Raw genomic sequence first — 6,000 nt, 5'->3', positions numbered from 1 at the left:
AATCAAATACATTGATTTTGATTGTCTGACATGTCAACATTTTCATTTTGTACATGTTATGGAAATTATTTCTTACACATGATCTCATTTGATTCTGATGGCAACTACATGGTTAGGACAAAAACTATTTTATGTTTTAAGTGAAGAAATTGAGATTCCAGGGGCCCCAGGAAATTGATTAGATCATTATTCTGGATTTAGTGCCTTAGGATTACATTAAAACAATGATCATAAAATATTACAATTACAATCTCTCATTCAAGTTTAAGTGGAAAAAATAAACAAAAATTCTATTAGCATACAATTTATCATGAACCTTTGCCGTACACATTCCTATTTAGTGTCTTTTAAAACGGGTGTTTAAAACAAGACATAAAATTATATGTAGTAAATAAGGCTGTGGAGGAGTGATATGTAGGGTAGTCACAGACGATGAGTCATGATCATCATGTATTAAATTCCTGCTGAATCTTTTAAATACTCTGTGCAATTAGTTTATTAGAGCATTTGTGAAATCACTCTTTGCTCTTCTATTTGCATTTCTGTTCATGCTGTCCAACTTTTGATTTAATATTAAGATAGTATGATCTGACATGTATTTCAATCATGGGAGCAATGGTTTTAAGAACTGAAATAGGCATTTGTATAGCTTATACTTCTTCAAATATATTTTACTCTGTTAATTTAGGATTGTATAGTTAAAAGAAGACTAGTATTATACTTAGATTTTTGCTTTCTGGGTACAATTTACTTTTTCCTTATGATATAACATTGGTGAAACACCTGAATATCTCTGAATCTGATTATTTTTATTTTAGTTTTGAGAATGTAATAATTCCCTTGACTGTTTCACTGGGCGATAGTCAAAATCAAACAAGATAGCATACTCTCCATTGGTAGGACACATATAGGAAACAAATGCTTTAATTAAAATAATGCAGGGTGAGAAACTAAACTCTGGTTTTAAGCAGTAATTTTGCCACTTTTTAGCTCTGTACTCTTGGGAAGATATCTTGAACTTTCTATGCCTCAGTTTCCTTATTTATAAAATTCATATCATAATGATAATTCTGACCTAATATCACTATGATGATTAAAGGAAATTAAATATCCAGTGCTCTTAGAATAGTGTCTAGTATATAATAAATATTCTTCAAAATTCTTTTATTGGGAAGTAGAGTAGGAAGAGGAACCACAACTAGGATACATTAGTGAACAATCACAATTATTTCTTTCAGTAGATTTCAACTTTCACATACATGTAAGCTCAATATCATAATGCTAAAGCTTTATTAACAAAGCTTACATTTGCAATTTAAATCTTACAGCATGTAAATAAATTTAAGCTTTATCAAATTACTTGTATGCACAATTATAAAGTAAGTATGTTGAATCACCTTTGGCTGCTTTCTTTGAACAGCATGCGCCACCTCTCTTAACACTTTAATTCCTTTAAGAGAAAGAGGAAAAATTTGGGATTTGCCTCAAACCAACTTTGTGTTGAGTTTCCACCTGTGAAACAAATTCACTGAGCAAAACTCACTGTAAATCAACACACAAATTTTCCTAGATGTTTTACTTGATGAAAGTTTAATACTCTAGTAATTCTTTTACTTATAATTCCATAAGAACACAGTAGTTTTATGTTTTAACATACATATTAATCTTTATGATGTACTACATATTGTTCTGGTCCATGTACATATTTTATATTGTCCATATGATGGTAAAAATAACCTTAAAACATAATCTGGTTAATGAAGGGCTAAAATTGGCCCCATGAATTTCCATTTCAGAGAATTTACTCTTACAAATTATCATACATATGATCAATGGTTCATAGAATAGAAACTCTATAATAGTTATGCTGGTGATTTTCAAAAATTGCTTTTATATTATTGCTTGACTATATAATTAAATTAAATGCCTATTTGAATATCTTCCAGCAATCACAGTGTGGAGTAAATAAATATGTTAACTAATGTACACCTGAGCTCATTTTTTGTTGTTATTGTTTGCTTCCTATTCTCTCTGTAATAAAATGTTAGGATCTTATATTTTGAAAGATAAAAACATTTAAATTGAATATTCAAAATGGATAATTATGTGTCTTTCACAAGTCTTAATTGTTTAATGAACATTTGCTATTTGTGAATATTCTATATTTTTATCAATAATGAAATATGTGTAGATATAAAATTTTTTAAATGTGAGATACTTTCAGATTATATTTCAATTAAAATTAAAAATAATACAGTATTTCAAAATGTGTGTCGTTTCATGTTTCACAGATTTGTTAAAATGCTAGAGTAGAAGAATTTTTTTTTTTTCCCCAAGCTGCTCCATGCATGAGACTGGGAAAGTGGATAAATATATTTTCATTAATGTGGGTAAAAAGAGGTACTTTACTGGGATTTAATTTACTTAAAGACTTACAGAAGAGCTTGGAGGCTCAGAAGATTGGATATAGAAAAATAAAAGAAAAAACTGCACCCCAGGCACCCACTGGAACTGATACACTGTGGGGAAGTTGGGGAGAAGGATGGAAAATACCCACATCTCATGTGGCACCATAGTACATCTTTGTATGAGAAATCAGAGATCAAGGACACTGTTAGACTTATCCAGAGAGTGAGATATACTATATCCTCTTGTGGAAAAGATGCTGTGTGTCCACAATTATCCATGGAGAGCTGAGGCAGATGGCATGGTCTGACCACACTACAGTGGCCAGTGGTTGTGGAAGCAAGAGCAGGAACACAGACCTATGTAATCTGAGCAGGGTCAAAAAACTAAACCAGGCAAGGACCCATCACAAAACTAAGAGTGTGCCTAGGAAACCAGGAGAAATTCAAGCACAGAGAGTGTTTTACCCAGGGGAATATGGGTCACTGAGATCCAAGAGATCCCCATATCCCTCTCACACTTTGAATCTGATGGCCTGCAGGACCAGCTGGGGCATACCAGGAATTCTGTCAGATGGTTAAGAATGACTGTAGGCTCACGGATTGATCCCAAGAGGCCAGTAAGGACATGATCTGTGCATGGCAGAGGGGAAAAAGAAATTGATCCTTTCTATATGACAGGAACCCAGAGCAGATCCTGTGGTGCAGACTTCCAGTGTAGATTGGCTGCTGCTGGACTCTAGAGGTACACTAATTAAAAATCTTTAGCCCAATCACCCTTCAACAAAAGACCAGGGTCAAACTAGACATAAAGCCTTTGGGAGATCTACCTATGGAAACTCATCTCAAAGAATTCTACAGCAAGCTCACCCTGAGATTGGAGGAGAAAACTCTCCAAACTGCCCTACCTCATACTGCCAGGAGGGGAAGTGGAGAATTTTTGAACTCCAACCAGCAACCTGACCAACAACACAAAAACAGAAAGGTCTTAGTAGCATATGGCAACTACTCTAGAAGGGAAGACTTTGGGGAACACACAACTAATGTATATTTTCATTGACAATTTTGACAACTGCAACAGAAACAATTTAATTTTTCATCAAGAATCATTTTTAAAGAATCTTATTTTAGTTTTTTTCCTTTTGTTCTCTCTTCTATCTCTTTCTTTTGATTGGGTACAGAAAGGTACATGGGCATGTGTATATACATATATTTCATAATTTTTTGATTTCTAACATTTTTAAAAAGTAGTTATTTTCATGACTCTGTCTTTTGAGGGCTTGGGTTTTTGATTAGTGTACTGAAATTTGCCTATTTCTCTTTATTGTGTTCCTCTCTGTTCTTCACTAACATACAAATTACATCATTCTATTTTTCACTCCTCCTTTAATTTTTTACTTTCTCTCCTCCTCCCTTATAGTCATCATATCCTACATCTCTTCTGGACTCTTCTTATTCACCTTTTGAAATAGCAAAGCCTTTTGTAAATTTATTGTTTTAAAGTAGACAATTGCTTATCATATAACTTCTGTTTATTGTGTAATTTAACATTGTAGATGTCATAATAGGAACTAAGAATTTAGGTGAATGATATAAATCGTTTGCATTGGATGATGTTGTTATTATGTGACTCCTTCTAAACTGTGAGGTACTAGAAATCTTCAGTGACATTATTAAGTTCGTATGGGAGAGTCTCTGTCACCTAAACTTCATATATTGAATGGACACACAAACAGTATGAAAAAATAAAGGAACAAAACATTTCCAACAAACCAAAATACCTAAATGACAAAATTCATGGACATAATAATGGAGGAAATGTCAAAAAAATAAACTTAGAAAATTCATACTTAAACTGATCTGTAAGGTAAAAGATGATGTAAGGAGCCACATTAGAAAGAAAATACAGGAAGTGAAAGACCACTTCGAAAAGAAAGAGATTCTGAAAAAAGATCCAAATGGAAAGCCTCAAAATGAAGGAATTAATAAACCAACTTAAAAATTTTATGGAAAGGGTCACTAACAGACTAGACCACCTGGGATGTAGAGTTTCTGGACAATGAAAATAAAATATATAATCTTGAAAATAAAGTTGACCATGAAGAAAAGTTGTTAAGATAATCAAGAAGTATGAAATAACATGAAAATGCCAAATTTAAGATTCATTGTGATAGATGATGTCTCTAAAATACAGACTAAAGGAATGCACAACCTTTTTAACAAAATAATATCAGAAACTTTCTCAATCCTTAAGAATGAAATGGAAAATCAAACAGAAATCATATGAGATCCCAAATATGCAAAATTACAACAGACCCACACCAAGTCACATTATTATGAAAATGCCAATCATGCAAAATATGGATAGAATTTTAAAGGCTGCTGGAGAAAAAAATGACAGGTAAACCAATTGGATTTCAGCTGATTTCTCATAAGAGACCCTAAAAGCTAGAAGGTCTTGAAATTATATATACCAAGCTAAAAAAGAAAATGGGTGCCAACTATTAAAATAATACACCAAGAAAAATTAAGCTTCAGAATTGATGATAACATAAAAGCTCCCATAATAAACAAAAGTTAAAAGAATTCACCACTAGAAATCCTGCACTACAAAACATAATCAATAAAATATTTCATGAAAAATAAATAAATAAATACAACCAGCAAAGAAAGGAACTACACTATAAGAATAGTCAATCAAAAGAGAAATTAATGTGAATTAAAATTAGAAATCAATCAAAATGATAAGAAATAAACCTTATCTCTCAATAATAACATTGAATGTAAGTGACCTAAACTCATCAATAAAAAGACACAGTCTGGCAGATTGGATTAAAAACAAGCCCAAAATATGCTGTCTCCAAGATATTCACCAACTAGGCAAAGCCATCCATAGACTGAAGGTAAAAAAATGGGAAAAAAGAACATCATTCACATTAATCTTGTAAAAAAACAGATAAAGTAGACTCAAAGCCAAAGTTAATGAAAAGAAACAAAGAAGGTTATTTTATACCGCTAAAGGTAATCATACAACAACAAGAAATAACAAAGATAAATATTCATGAGCCAAACAATGGAGCTTCTACATACATCAAACAAACCTTCTCAATATCAAGAATCAAATGAGCCACAACAGAATAATACTGAAGGATATTAACATGTCTCACTTATCACTGGATAGGTTTTTGAAAGAAAAATTAAAGAAAGAAGCCATAGAAATAAAAATATAATTATTTAGGCAGACATATATACGATATTTTAACTATCAATGATTGAATACACTTTCTTCTCAGCAGCACATGCGTCATTTTTGAAAATAGATCCTATCTGAGGCCACAAAGCAACTCTGAACAAATAAAAAAATACAGATAACTTCTTGCATTGTGTTAGATTGTAATAGAATTAAATTAGAAATCAACAATAAGACAAAACAAAGAAACTACTGTAACATGTGGAAACCAAATAATTCACTATTAAATAATCAATGAAAGCATAAGGAATCAGGGGTGAAATTAAAAATTACTTAGAAGTAAATGAGAATAGTGATACAATATATCAAAATCTCTGGACACTATGAAGGCAGTATTAAGAGCAA

This window comes from Callospermophilus lateralis, chromosome 10, assembly GCF_048772815.1.
Source record: "Callospermophilus lateralis isolate mCalLat2 chromosome 10, mCalLat2.hap1, whole genome shotgun sequence".
Lineage (NCBI taxonomy): Eukaryota > Metazoa > Chordata > Mammalia > Rodentia > Sciuridae > Callospermophilus > Callospermophilus lateralis.
Note: the sequence above shows the minus strand (reverse complement) of the source record.